A 22,996-nucleotide genomic window follows, 5' to 3' on the forward strand; every position below is an offset into this window, starting at 1 on the left:
AAGCATCTTGTTTTCCAGTATTACCATTGGATACATAAATGCCACAAACACATAACTGGGTGAACCTTTTCAGATTGTGACTCAGCTTTGCTAGAGTCCCCAATTAGAGGTGTCCAGAGTTCTTAAGCACACTCTTTTTGTTTTGCATAATGACTTTAACCACTCAGTCTCAAACTTTTCACTTGGACCTTCATGACACAAGCACATGGTTAGGGACAACTTGATTTAGCCGCTTAGGCCAGTATTTTATTCCTTTGGGCCCTCCTATCCACTGATGCTCAAAGCCTTAGATCATCTTTATCCTTGCCTTTTAGTTTAAAGGGTTACTGGCTTTTTTTTTTTTTTGCCCCCTTTTTTTTCGCAAGCTATGTGTTTTTCACTGCTTTTTCTTGCTTCAAGAATCAATTTTATGATTTTTCAGATTATCAATAACATTTTTCTCTTTTCATCATTCTTTTAAGAGCCAACAAATTTAACATTCATAAACTTCACTGTCAAAAATATGCCCTGTTCACGCATTTATTCAGAAAATAAAAGTATTGCCACCACATCAAAATAATTAAACTAATTTCAAGATAGAATTCAAAATTCATGTACTTCTTGTTCTTTTTGCAATTAGAAATATTTTTCATTTAAGAAAGGTGAAGGATTCATGGGACATTCATAGCTTCAAGACATAGACACTAGACACTAATGATCATGTAATAAAGACACAAACATAGACAAAACATAAAGCACAAGAAATGAAAAACAGAAAAACAAATAACAAGGAAATTAAAGAACGGGTCCACCTTAGTGATGGCGGCTAGTTCTTCCTCTTAAAGATCCTATGGAGTGCTTAAGCTCCTCAATGTCTCTTCCTTGCCTTTGTTGTTTTTCCCTCATGGCTCTTTGGTCCTTTCTAATTTCATGGAGGATAATGGAGTGCTCTTGGTGCTCCATCCTTAGTTGCTCCATATTGGAACTCAAATCTCCTAAAGAGATGTTGAGTTGCTCATAGTAGTTGTGTGGAGGAAAATGCATCCCTTGAGGTATCTTAGGGATTTCCTGAAGAGGGACTTCTTCATGCTCTTGTTATGGTCCATGAGTGGGCTCTCTTGTTTGCTCCATCCTCTTTCTAGTGATGGGCTTTTGAGATGAATCTCTCCATCTCTCATGATTCGGAGTTGGAAGCAACTTCCTTCCCTTTCTTCTTCTTAGAGGTTTCTCCGGCCTTAGGTGCCATTAATGGTTATGGAAAAATAAAAAGCAGAGCTTTTTTTTCCACACCAAACTTAAAAGGTTTGCTCATCCTCGAGCAAAAGAAGAAAGAAAGAATTAGAGGAAGAAGAGATGGAAGAGATGGAGGTATGTGAATGGTTCGGCCAAGGGGGTTTAGGTGGTTGTAATGTGTGAAAATGAAGGAGTGATGAGGGGCTTATATAGGAGTGGAGTGGAGAGGTAATTCGTGTAACAGGGGTTGGGTTGGGAGGGAGATGGTTTCAATTTGAATAGGTAGGGGTATGTGGGTTGTATGATGGTTTTGAAGGAGAAATGGAGGTGATTGGTGTAGGTTATTTTGAGGAAGAGTGTTATGGAAAGGTGTGAAATGAGAGAAAAAGAGTTGGGGTAGGTGGGGATCTTGTGGGGTCCACAGATCCTGAGGTGTCAAGGAATTCTGGTCCCTGCACCTTTCTGGCATTTAAACGCCCTCTAGGTGCCATTTTCTGGCGTTTAACACCAACTCTGCTGCCTTTCATGGCGTTAAACGCCAGTCTGGCTGCCATTTCTGGCGTTTAACGCCCAGAATGCTGCCAGACTGGGCGTTAAATGCCCATTCTGCTATCCTTACTGGCGTTTCATGCTAGCCATATACCAGACACCCTTTTCTAGCGTTAAACGCTAGTCTGGCTGCCATTTCTGGCATTTAATGCCCAGAATACTGCCAGACTGGGCGTTAAACGCCCATTTTGCTATCCTTACTGGCGTTTAAACACCAGTAAGCTCGTCCTCCAAGGTGTACTATTTTTTATGCTTTTTTTATTCCGCTTTAATTCTGTAGTTGTTTTTGTGACTTCACATGCTCATCAACCTAAAGAAAACATATAATAACAATGGAAAATAAAATGAAAAACTAATTAATATAGATAAATAAAATTGGGTTGCCTCCCAATAAGCACTTCTTTAATGTCAATAGCTTGACAGGAAGCTCTTACAAAGCTTCACAGATGCTTAGAGCATGATTGTGGCCTCCCAACACCAAACTTAGAAGTTGAGTGTGGGGGCTCTGTCTGACTCTATATTGAGAGAAGCTTTTCATGCTTCTTCTCCATGTTTACAGAAGAAGATCCTTGAGTCTTAAACACAAGGTAGTCCTCATTCAATTGATGGACTAACTCTCCTCTGTCCACATCAATCACAGCCCTTACTGTGGCTAGGAAGGGTCTTCCAAGGATGATGGATTCATCCTAATCCTTCCCAGTGTCTAGAATTATAAATTCAGCAGGGACGTAAAGGCCTTTAACCTTCACTAAGACATCCTCTACAAGTCCATAAGCCTGTTTCATTGATTTGTCTGCCATCTCTAGTGAGATTCTTGCAGCTTATACTTCAAAGATCCCTAGTTTCTCCATTACAGAGAGTGGCATGAGGTTGATACCTGACCCTAGATCACACAGAACCTTTTCAAAGTTCATGGTGCCTATGGTGCAAGGTATTAAGAACTTTTCAGGACCCGGTTTCTTTTGAGGTAATGTCTGCTGAATCCATGTATTCAGTTCATTGATGAGTAATGGAGGTTCATCCTCCCAAGTCTCTTTACCAAATAACTCGGCATTCAGCTTCATGATTGCTCCTAGATACTGAGCAACTTGCTCTTCAACAGTGTCTTTGTCCTCTTCGGAGGAAGAATACTCATCAGAGCTCATAAATGACAATAGTAGGTTCAGTGGAATCTCTAGGGTCTCTGTGTGAGCCTCAGATTCCTTTGGTTCCTCAATAGGGAACTCTTTATTGGTCAGTGGACGTCCCTTGAGGTCTTCCTCACTAGGAATCACTGCCTTTTCACTCTCTCCAGGTTCGGCCATTGTGGTTATTGTTACGGCCTTGCACTCTCTTTTGGGATTTTCTTCTGTATTGCTTGGGAGAGTACTAGGAGGAGTTTCAGTGACTCATTTACTCAGCTGACCCACTTGAGCCTCCAAATTTCTGATGGAGGACCTTGTTTCATTCATGAAACTGAGAGTGGTCTTAGATAGATCAGAGAATATGTTTTCTAAGCCAGAGAGGCTCTGCTCATAATTCTCTGTCTATTACTGAGAAGATGATGGATAAGGCTTGCTATTGCCAAACCTATTTCTCCCACCATTATTGTTGTTGAAGCCTTGTTGAGGCTTCTGTTGATCCTTCCATGAGAAATTTGGATGATTCCTCCATGAAGGATTATAGGTGTTTCCATAGGATTCTCCCATGTAATTCACCTCTTCCATTGCAGGATTCTGATGAGCGGATAATTTATACGCTTTTTGGCATTATTTTTAGGTAGTTTTTAGTATGATTTAGTTAGTTTTTAGTTATATAATTATTAGTTTTTATGCAAAAATTACATTTCTGGACTTTACTATGAGTTTGTGTATTTTTCTATGATTTCAGGTATTTTCTGGCTGAAATTGAGGGACCTGAGCAAAAATTTGATTCAGGGGCTGAAAAATGACTCCAGATGATATTGGATTCTGACCTCCCTGCACCCGAAATAAATTTTCTAGAGCTACAGAAGCCGAATTGGCGCGCTTTCAACTGCGTTGGAAAGTAGACATCTTGCGATTTCCAACAATGTATAATAGTTCATACTTTGCCCGAGATTTGATGTCCCAAACTGGCGTTCCAAGTCAGCATAAAAATTCTGGCGTAGAACGCCCAAACTGGCACCAGAATTGGAGTTAAACGCCTAAACTGGCACCAGAGCTGGCGTTTAACTCCATGAAAATCCTACGCACGAGTAAGCTTCAATGCTCAGCCCAAGCACACACCAAGTGGGCTCCGGAAGTAGATTTCTGCATCATTTACTTATTTCTGTAAACCCTAGGTTACTAGTTCTCTATAAATAGGACCTTTTACTATTGTATTTTCATCTTTTGATCATCTTTGATCTTGGGATCAGGTCTTTGAACCCTTTTTTGTTTGTTTCATGATATTTGGGAGGAATGGCCATGCCTAGACCTTGTTCTTATGTATTTTTAACGGTGAAGTTTTTACACACCATAGATTAAGGTGTGGAGCCCTGCTATTCCTCATGAATTAATGCAAAGTACTACTGTTCTTCTATTCAATTCAAGCTTATTCTTGTTCTAAGATATTCACTCGTACTTCAATCTGATGGATGTGATGATCCGTGACACTCATCATCATCCTCCCTTATGAGCGCGTCCCTGACAACCACTTCCGTTCTATCTGCGAGAGCTTGAGTGTGTATCTCTTGGCCTCCTTGTTCACAATGCATGGTTACCTCTCCTGACAACAGAGCTTCCATTCCATGCAATCAGAGTCTTCGTGGTATAAGCTAGAATCAAATGGGTAGCATTCTTGAGACCGGAAAGTCTAAACCTTGACTGTGGTATTCCGAGTAGGATCTGGGATGGGATGACTGGTGCACGAAATTGTGATCACTACTTTTCAAAACATAAACAATCCCTAGTAATGGCTCCAAAGACTTGGTGCTCAATACCATGGCATAAACACAACTTCGCACAACTAACCAGCAAGTGCACTGGGTCGTCCAAGTAATACCTTACGCGAGTAAGGGTCGATCCCACGGAGATTGGTGGTATGAAGCAAGCTATGGTCACCTTGTAAATCTCAGTCAGGCAGACTCAAATGAATATGGTGATGAACGAAAATAACATAAAAGATAAAGATAGAGATACTTATGTATATCATTAGTGAGAGCTTCAGACAAGCGTATGAAGATGCCTTCCCTTCCGTCTCTCTGCTTTCCTACTGTCTTCATCCATCCTTCTTACTCCTTTCCATGGCAAGCTCATGTAGGGTTTCACCGTTGTCAGTGGCTACCTCCCATCCTCTCAGTGAAAATACGTCCCTGATGCTCTGTCACAGCATAGGCTAATCAGCTGTCGGTTCTCGGTCAGGCCGGAATAAAATCCATCGATCCTTTTGCATCTGTCACTAACGCCCCGCCTGCTAGGAGTTTGAAGCACGTCACAGTCATTCAATCATTGAATCCTACTCAGAATACCACAGACAAGGTTAGACCTTCCGGATTCTCTTGAATGCCGCCATCAGTTCTCGCCTATACCACGAAGATTCCGGTTAAAGAATCCAAGAGATATTCACTAAGCCTCGTATGCTTGTAGAACAAGAATGTTGTCAGTCACCTGTTCATAGGTGAGAATGGTGATGAGTGTCACGGATCATCACATTCATCAAGTTGAAGAACAAGTGATATCTTGGACAAAGAACAAGCGGAATTGAATAGAAGAACAATAGTAATTGCATTAATACTCGAGGTACAGCAGAGCTCCACACCTTAATCTATGGTGTGTAGAAACTCCACCGTTGAAAATACATAAGAACAAGGTCTAGGCATGGCCATGAGGCCAGCCCCCAAATGATCTAAGAACTAGATGTCCAAAGATGAAAAATACAATAGTAAAATGTCCTATATATAGAGAACTAGTAGCCTAGGGTGTACAGAGATGAGTAAATGACATAAAAATCCACTTCCGGGCCCACTTGGTGTGTGCTTGGGCTGAGCAATGAAGCATTTTCGTGTAGAGACTCTTCTTGGAGTTAAACGCCAGCTTTTATGCCAGTTTGGGCGTTTAACTCCCATTTAGGTGCCAGTTCCGGCGTTTAACGCTGGAATTTCTTGAGGTGAATTTGAACGCCGGTTTGGGCCATCAAATCTTGGGCAAAGTATGGACTATCATATATTGCTGGAAAGCCCAGGATGTCTACTTTCCAACGCCGTTGAGAGCGCGCCAATTGGGCTTCTGTAGCTCCAGAAAATCCACTTCGAGTGCAGGGAGGTCAGAATCCAACAGCATCTGCAGTCCTTTTGAGTCTCTGGATCAGATTTTTGCTCAGATCCCTCAATTTCAGCCAGAAAATACCTGAAATCACAGAAAAACACACAAACTCATAGTAAAGTCCAGAAAAGTGAATTTTGACTAAAAACTAATAAAAATATACTAAGAACTCAACTAAAACTACTAAAATCATACTAAAAACAATGCCAAAAAGCGTATAAATTATCCGCTCATCACAACACCAAACTTAAATTGTTGCTTGTCCCCAAGCAACTGAAAATCAAATAAGATAAAAAGAAGAGAATATACTATAGACTCCAAATTATCAATGAAACTTAGCTCCAAATTAGATGAGCGGGACTAGTAGCTTTTTGCCTCCAAACAGTTTTGGCATCTCACTTTATCCTCTGAGGTTCAGAATGATTGGCTTCTTTAGGAACTCAGAATCCAGATAGTGTTATTGATTCTCTTAGTTAAGTATGATGATTCTTGAACACAGCTACTTTATGAGTCTTGGCCGTGGCCCAAAGCACTTTGTCTTCCAATATTACCACCGGATACATACATGCCACAGACACATAATTGGGTGAACCTTTTCAGATTGTGACTCAGCTTTGCTAGAGTCCCCAATTAGAGGTGTCCAGGGTTCTTAAGCACACTCTTTTTGCCTTGGATCACAACTTTATTCCTTTCTTTTTCTTTCTTTTTCTCTTTCTCCTTTTTTTTTCGTTTTTCTCCTTCTTTTTTCTTTTTTTTTTCTCTTTTTTTTTTGTATTCATTGCTTTTTCTTGCTTCAAGAATCATTTTTATGATTTTTCAGATCCTCAGTAACATGTCTCCTTTTTCATCATTCTTTCAAGAGCCAACAATTTTAACATTCATGAATAACAAATTCAAAAGACATATGCACTGTTCAAGCATACATTCAGAAAACAAAAAGTATTGTCACCACATCAAACTAATTAAGCTAGTTTTAAGGATGAATTCGAAATCCTGTACTTCTTGTTCTTTTGTAATAAAAACAGTTTTCTTTTAAGAAAGGTGATGGATTTCATAGGACATTCATAACTTTAAGGCATAGACACTAAGATACTAATGATCATAAGACACAAACATGGATAAACATAAAGCATAATTTTCGAAAAACAGAAAAATAAAGAACAAGGAGATTAAAGAACGGGTCCACCTTAGTGATGGCGGCTTGTTCTTCCTCTTGAAGATCCTATGGAGTGCTTGAACTCCTCAATGTCTCTTCCTTGTCTTTGTTGCTCCTCTCTCATGATTCTTTGAGGAGGAGGATCTCTTGTTTGCTCCATTCTTTTCTTAGTGATGGGCTTGAGGTCATGCCTTCTCAGTTGAACCGGCTTCCCTCTTGAATTTCTCTTCCATTGGGCGTCCTCTTCACAGATATCTATGAGGACTTGGTCCAACCTTTTGATCAGAGTTGACCCTTCTTCATGGCCACAACTTCATAGAAGTGGTCTTGATGCACCCTTGAGATGAATCTCTCCATCTCCCATGACTCGGAGGTGGAAGCTTTTGCCTTCCCTTTCCTCTTTCTAGAGGTTTCTCCGGCCTTGGACGCCATATATGGTTATGGAAAAACAAAAAGCAATGCTTTTACCACACCAAACTTAAAAGGTTTGCTCGTCCTCGAGCAAAAGAAGAAAGAAGAGAGTAGAAGAAGAAGAAATGAGGAAGAAGGTAGTGGCTTATGTATTCGGCCAAGGAGTGGGGGAGTGATGCTTATGAAGGATGGATGTGAGTGGTGAAGAGAAAGAGATGTTGAGGTGATTGGTGAATGGGTGAAGAAGAAGAGAGAGAGTGGTGGGGTTGGTGGGGATCCTGTGGGGTCCACAGATCCTGAGGTGTCAAGGAAAAGTCATCCCTGCACCAAATGGCAATCAAAATCACGTTTTGAGCCAATTCTGGCGTTAAACGCCGGGCTGGTGCCCATTTCTGGCGTTTAACACCAGGTTCTTGCCCTTTCCTGGCGTTTAACGCCAGTCTGGTGCTCCTTTCTGGCGTTAAACGCCCAGAATGGTGCCAGACTGGGCGTTAAACGCCCAACTGCTAGCCTCACTGGCGTTTAAACGCCAGTGGGTTCTTCCTCCAGGGTGTGCTGTTTTTCTTCCTGTTTTTCATTCTGTTTTTGCTTTTTCAATTGATTTTGTGACTTCTTATGATCATCAACCTACAAAAAACATAAAATAACAAAAGAAAATATATAAAATATAATCATTGGGTTGCCTCCCAACAAGCGCTTCTTTAATGTCAGTAGCTTGACAGAGGGCTCTCATGGAGCCTCACAGATACTCAGAGCAATGTTGGAACCTCCCAACACCAAACTTAGAGTTTGAATGTGGGGGTTCAACACCAAACTTAGAGTTTGGTTGTGGCCTCCCAACACCAAACTTAGAGTTTGACTGTGGGGGCTCTGTTGTCTCTGATTTGAGAGAAGCTCTTCATGCTTCTTCTCCATGATGACAGAGGGGTATCCTTGAGCCTTAAACACAAAGGATTCTTCATTCACTTGAATGATCAGTTCACCTCCATCAACATCAATCACAGCCTTTGTTGTGGCTAGGAAGGGTCTGCCAAGGATGATGGACTCATCCATGCACTTCCCAGTCTCTAGGACTATGAAATCAGTAGGGATGTAATGGTCTTCAACTTTTACCAAAACATTCTCTACAAGTCCATGAGCTTGTTTTCTTGAGTTGTCTGCCATCTCTAGTGAAATTCTTGCAGCTTGTACCTCAAAGATCCCTAGCTTCTCCATTACAGAGAGAGGCATGAGGTTTACACTTGACCCTAAGTCACACAGAGCCTTCTTGGAGGTCATGGTGCCTATGGTACAAGGTATGGAAAACTTCCCAGGATCTTGTCTCTTTTGAGGTAATTTCTGCCTAGACAAGTTATCCAGTTCTTTGGTGAGCAAAGGAGGTTCATTCTCCCAAGTCTCATTTCCAAACAACTTGTCATTTAGCTTCATGATTGCTCCAAGGTATTTAGCAACTTGCTCTTCAGTGACATACTCATCCTCTTCAGAGGAGGAATACTCATCAGATCTCATGAAAGGCAGAAGTAAGTCCAATGGAATCTCTATGGTCTCATTTTGAGCCTCAGATTCCCATGGTTCCTCATTGGGGAACTCAGAGGAGGTTGATGCACGCCCATTGAGGCCTTCCTCAGTGGCGTCCACCTCCTCTCTTTCCTCTCCAAATTCGGCCATGGTTATGGCTTTGCACTCTCCTTTTGGATTTTCTTCTGTATTGCTTGGAAGAGTACTTGGAGGGAGTTCAGTAATTTTCTTGCTCAGCTGTCCCACTTGTGCCTCCAAATTCCTGATGGAGGACCTTGTTTCAGTCATGAAACTTTGAGTGGTTTTGATTAGATCAGAGACCATGGTTGCTAAATCAGAGGGGTTCTGCTTAGAATTCTCTGTCTGTTGCCGAGAAGATGATGGAAAAGGCTTGCCATTGCTAAACCTGTTTCTTCCACCATTATTGTTGAAACCTTGTTGAGGTCTCTCTTGATTCTTCCATGAGAAATTTGGGTGATTTCTCCATGAAGAATTATAGGTGTTTCCATAGGGTTCTCCTAGGTAATTCACCTCTTCCATTGAAAGGTTCTCAGGATCATAAGCTTCTTCTTCAGATGAAGCATCCTTAGTACTGCTTGGTGCATTTTGCATTCCAGACAGACTTTGAGAAATCAAATTGACTTGTTGAGTCAATATTTTATTCTGAGCCAATATGGCATTCAGAGTATCAATCTCAAGAACTCCTTTCTTCTGATTGGTCCCATTGTTCACAGGATTCCTTTCAGAAGTGTACATGAATTGGTTATTTGCAACCATTTCAATTAGCTCTTGAGCTTCTGTAGGCGTCTTCTTCAAATGAAGAGATCCTCCAGCAGAGCTATCCAAAGACATCTTGGATAGTTCAGAGAGACCATCATAGAAAATGCCTATGATGCTCCATTCAGAAAGCATGTCAGAAGGACATTTTCTGATCAATTGTTTGTATCTTTCCCAAGCTTCATAGAGGGATTCACCATCCTTCTGTCTGAAGGTTTGGACTTCCACTCTAAGCTTACTCAATTTTTGAGGTGGAAAGAACTTTACCAAGAAGGCATTGACTAGCTTTTCCCAAGAGTCCAGGCTTTCTTTAGGTTGAAAGTCCAACCATATTCTAGCTCTGTCTCTTACAGCAAAAGGGAATAGCATCAGTCTGTAGACCTCAGGGTCAACCCCATTAGTCTTGACTGTGTCACAGATTTGCAAGAATTCAGCTAAGAACTGATGAGGATCTTCCAATGGAAGTCCATGGAACTTGCAATTCTGTTGCATTAGAGAAACTAATTGAGGCTTAAGCTCAAAGTTGTTTGCTCCAATGGCAGGGATAGAGATTCTCCTCCCATAGAAGTCGGGAGTAGGTGCAGTAAAGTCACCCAGCACCTTCCTTGCATTGTTGGCATTGTTGTTGTTTTCGGCTGCCATGTCTTCTTCTCCTTTGAAGAATTCGGTTAGGTCCTCTACAGAGAGTTGTGCCTTAGCTTCTCTTAGCTTTCGCTTCAAGGTCCTTTCAGGTTCAGGGTCAGCTTCAACAAGAATGCCTTTGTCTTTGTTCCTGCTCATATGAAAGAGAAAAGAACAAGAGAATGTGGAATCCTCTATGTCACAGTATAGAGATTCCTTGAAGTGTCAGAGGAAAATAAAAATGGAAGACAGAGGTAGAAAATTCGAACTTATCAAAGAAGATGGAGTTCGAATTTTGCATTAAGGAATAGTGTTAGTCCAAAAATAGAAGGATGTGAGAAGAAGGGAAGTAATTTTCGAAAATTGAGTTGAAAGATTTTGAAAACATTTTGAAAAACACTTAATTGATTTTCGAAAATAAGAGTGGAAAAGAAATCAAGTGATTTTTGAAAAAGATTTTGAAATTAGAAATCAAAAAGATTTGATTGAAAACTATTTTGAAAAAGATGTGGTTAAAAAGATATGATTGGTTTTAAAAAGATGTGATTGAGAAGATATGATTTGAAAACAATTTTAAAAAGATATGATTTGAAAACAATTTTAAAAAGATTTGATTTTAAAAATTAATGACTTGCCTAACAAGAAAAGATATGATTCAAACATTAAACCTTTCTCAACAGAAAAGGCAACAAACTTGAGATGTTCAATCAAATCATTAATTGTTAGTAAGTATCTTTGAAAAAGGAAAGAAATTGATTTTGAAAACATTTGATTGAAAAGATATGATTTGAAAAAGATTTGATTTTGAAAACTTGAAAAAAAAATGATTTGAAAACAAAATCCTCCCCCTTGTGCCATCCTGGCGTTAAACGCCCAGAATGGTGCACATTCTGGCGTTTAACGCCCAAACTACTACCCTTTTGGGCGTTAAACGCCCAACCAGGCACCCTGGCTGGCGTTTAAACGCCAGTCTGTCTTCTTCACTGGGCATTTTTGAATGCTCAGCTTTTCTGTGTAATTCCTCTGCAGTATGTTCTGAATCTTCAATTCTTTGTATTATTGACTTAAAAAGACACAAATTAAAAATATTTTTGGGTTTTTTTAATAATGAGGAATAATCAAAATGCAACTAAAATCAAATAACAATGCATGCAAGACACCAAACTTAGCAGTTTGTATACCATTGACACTAACAAAATGAAAATGCATATAACAAAACACTCAAGTCAATAGAATTCAAAGATCAAAACAAGGAAATCTTGAAGATCAATGAGGACACATGCATGAATGCAATAAGAACAGAAACATGCAATTGACACTAAACTTAAGATGAGACTCTAGACTCAAACAAGAAATATTTTTGGATTTTATGATTTTGTAATTTTTTTGTGCTTTTTCGAAAATTAAGTGAAAAGGAAAATAAAGGTATCAAAATTCTTAATGAGAATTCCAGGAATCATGCAATGTTAGTCTAAAGCTTTAGTCTAAAGGAATTAGACATGGCCGGCCAAGCTTCAGCAGGACATTGCATTCAAGAGCTAAATTGATGAAAATCAATCAGCTTTGGTGATGATAAGAACATCACCTTGAAACACTAGAATTCATTCTTAAGAACCCTGAAGAAAAAATACCTAATCTAAGCAACAAGATGAACCGTCAGTTGTCCATACACAAGAACAATCCCCGGCAACGGCGCCAAAAACTTGGTGCACGAAATTGTGATCACTACTTTTCAAAACATAAACAATCCCTAGTAATGGCTCCAAAGACTTGGTGCTCAATACCATGGCATAAACACAACTTCGCACAACTAACCAGCAAGTGCACTGGGTCGTCCAAGTAATACCTTACGCGAGTAAGGGTCGATCCCACGGAGATTGGTGGTATGAAGCAAGCTATGGTCACCTTGTAAATCTCAGTCAGGCAGACTCAAATGAATATGGTGATGAACGAAAATAACATAAAAGATAAAGATAGAGATACTTATGTATATCATTAGTGAGAGCTTCAGACAAGCGTATGAAGATGCCTTCCCTTCCGTCTCTCTGCTTTCCTACTGTCTTCATCCAATCCTTCTTACTCCTTTCCATGGCAAGCTCATGTAGGGTTTCACCGTTGTCAGTGGCTACCTCCCATCCTCTCAGTGAAAATACGTCCCTGATGCTCTGTCACAGCATAGGCTAATCAGCTGTCGGTTCTCGGTCAGGCCGGAATAAAATCCATCGATCCTTTTGCGTCTGTCACTAACGCCCCGCCTGCTAGGAGTTTGAAGCACGTCACAGTCATTCAATCATTGAATCCTACTCAGAATACCACAGACAAGGTTAGACCTTCCGGATTCTCTTAAATGCCGCCATCAGTTCTCGCCTATACCACGAAGATTCCGGTTAAAGAATCCAAGAGATATTCACTAAGCCTCGTATGCTTGTAGAACAAGAATGGTTGTCAGTCACCTTGTTCATAGGTGAGAATGGTGATGAGTGTCACGGATCATCACATTCATCAAGTTGAAGAACAAGTGATATCTTGGACAAAGAACAAGCGGAATTGAATAGAAGAACAATAGTAATTGCATTAATACTCGAGGTACAGCAGAGCTCCACACCTTAATCTATGGTGTATAGAAACTCCACCGTTGAAAATACATAAGAACAAGGTCTAGGCATGGCCATGAGGCCAGCCCCCAAATGATCTAAGAACTAGATGTCCAAAGATGAAAAATACAATAGTAAAAGGTCCTATATATAGAGAACTAGTAGCCTAGGGTGTACAGAGATGAGTAAATGACATAAAAATCCACTTCCGGGCCCACTTGGTGTGCTTGGGCTGAGCAATGAAGCATTTTCGTGTAGAGACTCTTCTTGGAGTTAAACGCCAGCTTTTATGCCAGTTTGGGCGTTTAACTCCCATTTAGGTGCCAGTTCCGGCGTTTAACGCTGGAATTTCTTGAGGTGAATTTGAACGCCGGTTTGGGCCATCAAATCTTGGGCAAAGTATGGACTATCATATATTGCTGGAAAGCCCAGGATGTCTACTTTCCAACGCCGTTGAGAGCGCGCCAATTGGGCTTCTGTAGCTCCAGAAAATCCACATCGAGTGCAGGGAGGTCAGAATCCAACAGCATCTGCAGTCCTTTTGAGTCTCTGGATCAGATTTTTGCTCAGATCCCTCAATTTCAGCCAAAAAATACCTGAAATCACAGAAAAACACACAAACTCATAGTAAAGTCCAGAAAAGTGAATTTTGACTAAAAACTAATAAAAATATACTAAGAACTCAACTAAAACTACTAAAATCATACTAAAAACAATGCCAAAAAGCGTATAAATTATCCGCTCATCAATGACTGTGACGAGCTTTAAACTTGCGACTGTGGGGTACAGTGACAGTGTGCAAAAGGATCAATGGATCTTATTCCGACATGATCGAGAACCGACAGCTGATTAGCCATGTGGGAAACCGTAGAGGACCATTTTCACTGAGAGGATGGATGGTAGCCATTGACAACGGTGATCCACCTACATACAGCTTGCCATGGAAAGGAGTATGAATGATTGGATGAAGGCAATAGGAAAGCAGAGGCTCAGAGGGAACAAAGCATCTTCATACGCTTTTCTGAAATTCCCACCAATGAATTGCATAAGTATTTCTATCCTATTTTATGTTCTATTTCGTTCTTTTAATTATCAAACCTCATAACTATTTGAATCCGCCTGACTGAGATTTACAAGATGACCATAGCTTGCTTCAAGCCGACAATCTCTGTGGGATCGACCCTTACTCACGTAAGGTATTACTTGGACGACCCAGTGCACTTGCTAGTCAGCTGCATGAAGTTGTGTATCACGATTTCGTGTACCAAGTTTTTGGTGCCGTTGCCGGGAATTGTTCGAGTTTGGACAACTGACGGTTTATCTTATTACTTAGATTAGGTATTTTTCTTTTTTTTATTTTGTTCTTCAGAATTTTTAAGAACGAATTCTAGAGTTTCAGATGATGCTTTTATCATCACAGGGGCTAGTTGATTCCCATCAATTTGGCTGTTGTATGTAATGTCTTGCTGAAGCTTGGCTGACCATGTCTAATCTTTTTAGACTGAAGCTTTAGACTAACATTGCATGATTCCTGGAATTCGTATTAAAAATTTTGAGTTTCTTATTTTCTTTTTCAAAATAATTTTCAAAAAAATACAAAAAAATTATAAAATCATAAAATCAAAAATATTTTTGTGTTTCTTGTTTGAGTCTAGAGTCAAATTTTAAGTTTGGTGTCAATTGCATGTTTTTAATTTTACCTACAAAATTTTTCGAAAACTCATGCATTGTGGTCTTCATGATCTTCAAGTTGTTCTTGATGATTTTCTTTGTCTGATCTTTAAATTCTCTATTTTGTTTCTTTTATTGTTTTTCATATGCATTCTCAAATTGTTAGTGTCTCTAGTATGAAAATTTCTAAGTTTGGTGTCTTGCATGTTTTTTTCTTTTCTCAAAAATTATCAAAAATTATGTCTTTTCAAGTCAATAATAGAGAGAATTGAAGATTCAGAACATACAGTAGAGAAATCATAGAGAAAAAGCTGGGCGTTCAAAATGCCCAGTGCAGAAGGAATTCTAGCGTTTGGCTGGCGTTTAACGCCCAAAAAGGTAGACAAGTGGGCATTAAACGCCAGAATGGATACCATTCTGGGCGTTTAACGCCAAGATACCACCAAGGAGGTAGTTTTATTTTCAATTCAAATCTTTTTCAAATTTTCAAGTTTTAAAATTAATTTTTCAAAATCTTATCTTTTTCAAATCCTCTCTTATCAATCACATCTCTTTCAAAATCAAATCTTTTTCATTTTTCTTTTAATATTCTCGAAAATCCTTGCTAACAATTAATGTTGTGGTTCAAAAATTTCAAGTTTGTTACTTTCTTGTTAAGAAAGGTTCAATATTTGAATTTTAGAATCATATCTTTTAATTTCTTGTTAGTCAAGTCATCAATTTTAAAAAAATTAAATCTTTTTCAACCATATCTTTTCAATCATATCTTTTTAAAATCAAATTTTCTTCAATCACATCTTTTCAATCATATCTTTTTAAAATCAAATCTTTTTCAATCATATCTCTTTTATTCTTATTTCAAAAATCTTTTCTAACTTCTTATCTTTTCAAAATTGATTTTCAAATCTTTTTACTATTTGAAAATCTTTTTCAAAACCACCTAACCACTTTTTCACTTACAATTTTCGAAAATCACTAACCACTTTTTCAAAAATCTTTTTAAGTAACTAATTTTTTTAAACTCTAATTTTATTTTATCTAAAAATTTTCAAAAATCCCCTCTCTCATCTCTTTCTATTTAATCACCAATACTCCTCCTCTCTTAATAATTTGAACCTTCTCCCCTCTTTATATGTTCGAATTCTTCTTTATCTACCTCATCCTTCTATTCTTCTTTTCCTCTGACACATCAAGGAATCTCTATACTGTGACATAGAGGATTCCATACTTTCGTTGTTTTCTTTTCTCTCATATGAGTAGGAACAAAGATAAAGGCATTCTTGTTGAAGCTAATCCTGAACCTGAAAGGACTCTGAAGAGGAAGCTAAGAGAAGCTAAAGCACAACTCTCTGGAGAGGACCTGACAGAAATCTTCAAAAAAGAAGAAGACATGGTAGCCGAAAATAACAATAATGCCAACAATGCAAGGAAGGTGCTTGGTGACTTTACTGCACCTACTCCCGACTTCTATGGGAGAAGCATCTCTATTCCTGCTATTGGAGCAAACAACTTTGAGCTTAAGCTTCAATTAGATTCTTTGATGCAACAGAATTGCAAGTTTCATGGACTTCCATTGGAAGATCCTCATCAGTTCTTGGCTGAATTTTTGCAAATCTGTGACACTGTTAAGACCAATGGAGTTGATCCCGAGGTCTACAGACTTATGCTTTTCCCTTTTGTTGTAAGAGACAGAGCTAGTATATGGTTGAACTCACAACTTAGAGACAGCCTGAACTCTTGGGAAAAGCTAGTCAATGCCTTCGTAGCTAAATTCTTTCCACCTCAAAAGATGAGTAAGCTTAGAGTGGAAGTTCAAACCTTCAAACAAAAGGAAGGTGAATCCCTCTATGAAGCTTGGGAAAGATACAAGCAATTGATTAGAAGGTGGCCCTCTGACATGCTTTCAGAATAGAGCATCATAGGTATCTTCTATGATGGTCTATCTGAGTTATCCAAGATGTCATTGGACCATTCTGCAGGCAGATCTATTCATCTGAAGAAAACGCCTGCAGAAGCCCAGGAACTCATTGAAATGGTTACAAATAACCAGTTCATGTATACTTCTGAAAGAAATCCTGTGAACAATGGGACAACTCAGAAGAAAAGAGTTTTTGAGATTGATACCCTGAATGCCATATTGGCTCAGAACAAAATATTGACTCAGCAAGTCAATATAATTTCTCAGAATCTGACTGGATTGCAAGCTGCATCTGGCAGTGCTAAAGAAACCTCCTCTGAAGGAGAAGCTTATGACCCTAAGAATCCTACAATGGAAGATGTGAATTACATAGGAGAACCCTATGAAAACACCTACAATTCTTCATGGAGGAATCACCCAAATTTCTAATGGAAGAATCAACAGAAGCCTCAACAAAGCTTCAATAACAATAATGGTGGGAGAAACAGGTTTGGCAATAGCAAACCTTTCCCATCATCTTCTCAGCAACAGACAGAGAATTCTGAGCAGAGTCTCTCTAGCTTAGCAAACATAGTCTCTGATCTATCTAAGACCACACTAAGTTTCATGAATGAAATAAGATCCTCCATTAGAAATTTGGAGGCACAAGTGGGTCAGCTGAGTAAGAAGGTTATTGAAACGCCTCCTAGTACTCTCCCAAAAGATTTTCTTCTGAACAGTTTTGGTATCTCACTTTATCCTTTGAAGTTTAGAATGATTGGCATCCATAGGAACTCAGAGTTTAGATAGTGTTATTGATTCTCCTAGTTAAGTATGTTGATTCTTGAACACAATTACTTTTATGAGTCTTGGCCGTGGCCCTAAGCACTTTGTTTTCCAGTATTACCACCGGATACATAAATGCCACAGACACATAACTAGGTGAACCTTTTCAGATTGTGACTCAGCTTTGCTAAAGTCCCCAGTTAGAGGTGTCCAGAGCTCTTAAGCACACTGTTTTTGCTTTGGATCACGACTTTAACCACTCAGTCTCAAGCTTTTCACTTGGACCTGCATGCCACAAGCACATGGTTAGGGACTGCTTGATTTAGCCACTTAGGCCTGTATTTTATTTCCTTGGGCCCTCCTATCCATTGATGCTCAAAGTCTTGGATCCTTTTTACCCTTGCCTTTTGGTTTTAAGGGCTATTGGCTTTTTCTGCTTGCTTTTTCTTTTTCTTTTATATTTTTTCGCCACTTTTTTTCACAAGCTTTTGTTCCTCACTGCTTTTTCTTGCTTCAAGAATCAATTTTATGATTTTTCAGATCATCAACAACATTTTTCTTTTTCATCATTCTTTCAAAGAGCCAACAATTTTAACATTCATAAACAACAAGATAAAAAATATGCACTGTTCAAGCATTCATTCAGAAAACAAAAAGTATTGTCACCACAATCAATATAATTAAACTAATTTCAAGGACAATTTCAAAACTCATGTAATTCTTGTTCTTTTGTATTAAAAACATTTTTTCATTTTAGAAAGGTGAAGGATTCATGGAATTATTCATAGCCTTAAGACATAGTTACTAAATACTAATGATCATGAAGTAAAGACACAAACATAGGCAAACATGAAGCTCAAAAATTGAAAAACAGAGAGATAAGAACAAGGAAGTTAAGGAATGAGTCCACCTTAGTGATGGTGGCATCTTCTTCTTGAAGGACCAATGATGTCCTTGAGCTCCTCTATGTCTCTTCCTTGCCTTTGTTGCTCCTCCCTTATAGCTCTTTCATCTTTTCTAATCTCATTGAGAATAATGGAATGTTCTTGGTGTTCCACCCTTAATTGGTTCATGTCATGACTCAATCCTTCTAGAGAAGTGTTGAGTTGTTCCTAATAGTTGTTTGGAGGAAAATGCATCATTTGAGGCATCTCAGGGATTTCTTGATGATGAGCTTCCTCATGCGTCTCTTGAGATCCATGAATGGACTCTCTTGTTTGCTCCATCCTCTTCTTAGTGATGGGCTTGTCCTCTTCAATGAGGATGTCTCCTTCTATGACAACTCCAGCTAAGTAGCATAGATGGCAAATGAGATGAGGAAAAGCTAGCCTTGCCAAGGTGGAGGGCTTTTCGGCTACTTTGTAGAGTTCTAGGGAGGTGACTTCATGAACTTCTATTTCCTCTCCAATCATGATGCTATGGATCATGATAGCCTGATCCATAGTAACTTCAGATCGGTTGCTAGTGGGGATGATGGAGAGTTGGATGAACTCCAACCATCCTCTAGCCACAGGCTTAAGGTCCAGTCTTCTTAATTGAACCAGCTTGCCTTTAGAGTCTCTTTTCTATTGAGCTCCTTCCATACATATGTCCATGAGGACTTGGTCTAACCTTTGATCAAAGTTGACCCTTCTAGTGTAGGGGCGTGCATCTTCTTGCATCATAGGCAAGTTGAATGCCAACCTCACATTCTCCAAACTGAAATCTAAGCATTTCCCCCGAACTATTGTAAGATAATTCTTCGGGTTCGGGTTCATACTTTGATCATGGTTTCTAGTGATCCATACATTGGCATAGAACTCTTGAACCATTAAGAATCCGACTTGTTGAATGGGGTTGGTAAGAACTTCCCAACCTCTTCTTTGGATCTCATGTCGGATCTCCGGATACTCATTTTTCTTGAGCATGAAAGGGACTTCGGGGATCACCTTCTTCTTGGCCACAACTTCATAGATGAATCTCTTATATATTGCTGGAAAGCCCTGGATGTCTACTTTCTAACGCAGTTGAGAGCGCACCATTTGGATTTCTGTAGCTCCAGAAAATCCATTTCGAGTGCAGGGAGGTCAGAATCCAACAGCATCAGCAGTCCTTTTTCAGCCTGAATCAGATTTTTGCTCAAGTCCCTCAATTTCAGCCAGAAAATACCTGAAATCACAAAAAAACAAAAACTCATAGTAAAGTCCAGAAATGTGAATTTTGCATAAAAACTAATAAAAACATCCCTAAAAGTAGCTAGATCCTACTAAAAACTACCTAAAAAATGCCAAAAAGCGTATAAATTATCCGCTCATCAATCATTTCTGAAATCTCAAAGAGAAACTGACAATTGCAGAAGAAAGAAAATGAAATGAAAAGCAAAACTCATATTTGATCTCTAATTCTTCAAATTCAAAAAGAAAAATTAAAAGAGAGCTCTCTATTCTACTCCTACTCCTACTGCTCTCTAGCAGTGCCAGCCTTTTTAGTGAAATGAATCTGATGCCTTTATATAGGCTTTTACAAAATTAAAATGAAATTCAAATTAAAAACAAATTATAATCAAACAAAATTCCTATTCTAACTATCTCTTGTGCCCTTGAGTGATGATAATGGGCTTTGCTTACTTTGGATTTGAATGAAAGTGGGTCAGGATTGCTTGGTTCAAGTGGCATGGGTCATGGTGCTTTTGGTTTAAAATGAGTTGGAGCCATGCTCTAGTGGAGTGCTCCGTTGAGTTAGTGAGCATTGCACTCACTTGCCTTGTATGCTTCCTTCCCTAGCCTAGTAGTTCTTGGTGTAGCGCTCAGTTTGGTCTTTGAACGTAGCGCTCCTTGAAGCCTTGGTTCCCTCTTCGAGCACGAGAAAGTTCACTAAAGTGAACTCTGCGCTTGAATTTTTTAGCGCTACCATTGGGTACTCCCCACTTCGAGCCTTGGCTGCTCTATTTTGTGCCAATTTCCTCTTGCCTATAGCGAGTAGCGCTCCTTTGGTTCCCTTGTGCGCGCTGTGCTTTTCTTCATGGGACCCAAAAATGCTTGCTTTGTGAACGCTAGCGTTTATTAATTGAATGTTCTTCCTTGCCTTGCGTTTATGAACGATCCCTTACTTTTAAGGTGAAAACTCAAGTGAAGTTGACTTCACGTGAAGTTGATACCTGAGAACCATTAGATGATTTGATTGATTTGACTAAATTTTTATCTAACGATTCTCGAATATCAACTTCATGTGAAGTTGACTCCACCTGAGTTTTCACCTGCTTTTAAACATAACGCTCATTGCTTTATATTGCATGCTTTCATTAATAATGCTAATGCATTATAAAGCCTGATTTGTTCTTTTGCAATTGGCTTTAATAATGTATTACATGCATGCTTGCATTTGTTCAATTAATTATTAATGCCGTAAAGCTCATGCATTTCATTCATAGTTGGCATATTAATTCAATGCATGCATGCATAAGTATTAATGCATGATATCTCATGATAATAAGTCCAAATCTTCATGGTCATGGGCCACGCTTTTAAAAGCTTGGCCTAAGGCATCAAAGTGTGCTCTAACTTCAAAGTGTGCCCCAAAACTCTTTTTTTTTTCTCCTTTTTAGCTTATTTTGTGCTTTTTTTTTGCTTCTTTTTCTTCATATTTTCTACAAATTTTATCAAATCAAAAGATCAAAGAAATATACCATTTAAGCACAAAAGAATGCAATATTTAAGCACTAATTATCAATTTCTTGTATGAAAAAGCATAGAAAAACATGACATGATGACATTTCATCACAACCATCCGTTTCAAGCAAGCCAAACTCGAGTGGGATAATAAAGCTAATAGAGATGACTTTTACCCACTCAAGTGTAGGAGAAGATAACAACCTAGGTAAAGAAGCTTCCAAGGATCTTGACAAAACATATTCAACTCCCGTCTTTCTTTTTCTAAGGACTTCCACCTCTTCACAAGATTTCTCAAATTTAATCTTTTGTTCAGCAATTTTATCTAACTCTTTTCCCTTACTAAAATCATAATTGGGAGGGTGAGAGAAGTCTACCTCCACAATACTTTCAAATTCACCGGGAGAAGGTTCTTCAAGTTCAAAGGATTCTTCACCACTAAGATTTGATGCTTGACCTTCATTGCCAAGGGAATTCAATTCTTGGTCTATCCTGTCCAATTCTTCGTATGGAATATGCCTTGGAGGTTGTGCACTTTCCTCCTCAACATCAAATTCAATCTTCTTGGAGGGGTTTTCTTCAACTCTAAGTTCCCATGGAGGTTCCTCATCTCCTAAGTCTTCAACCACTTCTTCCTCTTCTTTAACAATCAGAGATTCCTCCAATTGTTCCAACACAAAGCAACATTCCTCATTTTCCACCGGAGTTTCCAATCTCTCCTTCATGCTATGCTCTTCATTTGATTCTCCACATGTGGCCATGGGATTACTTTGAGTGTTCAAGCATTGGGAGGCTAATCGGTTTACTACCTCGGCTAAGGCGGCCGTGAATTCTAGTACCTCTCCTTGCATCTCTTCTTGCCCTTGAAGAATAGAACCAAGGGTTTCATCTATTGGAGATTGGGGTAGATAGGAGTGTTCATTATTTTGGAGGAAGGGTTCATAATAGGAGGGAGGTTCATTATAACAAGGATGTGGTGGTTCAATATTCTCTATTTGTTTCACTTGTTGCTCAACACACTCCAATCCCTTGTTCTCAAGTTGAGATTCTACAATCCCCTTCATACTCCCCTCTTTGGTTGCTCTTTTACAATCATCCGTGGACATGTTTTGCTTGTGGCATGAATCCCATGAGTCAAACTTTTGCCGGATGGTTGCTTGAAGCCGATCCATCGATTCCTGTAGGTGATTCCTTGATTCTTTTCCAAATTGCTAGCATAAGTAAGATCATATTGCCCTTGGATTGATGGACATGGATATTCTTCCATGGAGGGTTGTGGTGGAAAGTAGAATTCATCTTGTGGGTGAAAATTCTCATACATTGGAGGTGGTTCATCTTGGTAATAGTATGGAGAAGGTGGTTCTTGTAGGTATTGAGGTTGGAATGGTGGTGGTTCTATATGTGGCTCATATGGCTCAAAAGATGATTAGTATGGTGGATATGGATTAGGGTCATATGGAGGTGTTTGGTGAAAAGGGTCTTGTGAGTATGGTTGAGGGGTATGTTGAGGGTATGGCTCATAGGTATATGGTGGTGGTTGTGATGGTCACAAGGAAGTTCACCATAACCATTGAATTGACATGCATTAGGATGGGAATTATACCTATAAGGGACCGGAGGTTGTTGCCAAGAAGGTTGATCATATGCATATGGCTTCTCCCACCTTTGATTATTCCACCCTTGATGCACGTCTTCAATGTAGCTCCCATTTCCTATAACATAATTGTAACCACACTCTGATGAGCAGATAATTTATACACTTTTTGGCATTATTTTTAGATAGTTTTTAGTATGTTTTAGTTACTTTTTATTATATTTTTATTAGTTTTTATGAAAAAATCATATTTTTGGACTTTACTATGAGTTTGTGTGTTTTTCTGTAATTTTAGATATTT

General features: G+C 39.0%; 1 non-coding gene across 1 annotated transcript; it reads left to right on the forward strand.

Annotated features, from left to right (window-relative positions):
* Positions 1 to 10,014: 10,014 nt before the first annotated feature.
* On the forward strand, positions 10,015 to 10,122 carry LOC130954117 (small nucleolar RNA R71). Its single transcript, XR_009076190.1, has one exon. It is a non-coding gene; the product is annotated as a small nucleolar RNA R71 (small nucleolar RNA).
* Positions 10,123 to 22,996: the final 12,874 nt, after the last annotated feature.

The sequence above is a fragment of the Arachis stenosperma genome, chromosome 1 (genome assembly GCF_014773155.1).
Source record: "Arachis stenosperma cultivar V10309 chromosome 1, arast.V10309.gnm1.PFL2, whole genome shotgun sequence".
Lineage (NCBI taxonomy): Eukaryota > Viridiplantae > Streptophyta > Magnoliopsida > Fabales > Fabaceae > Arachis > Arachis stenosperma.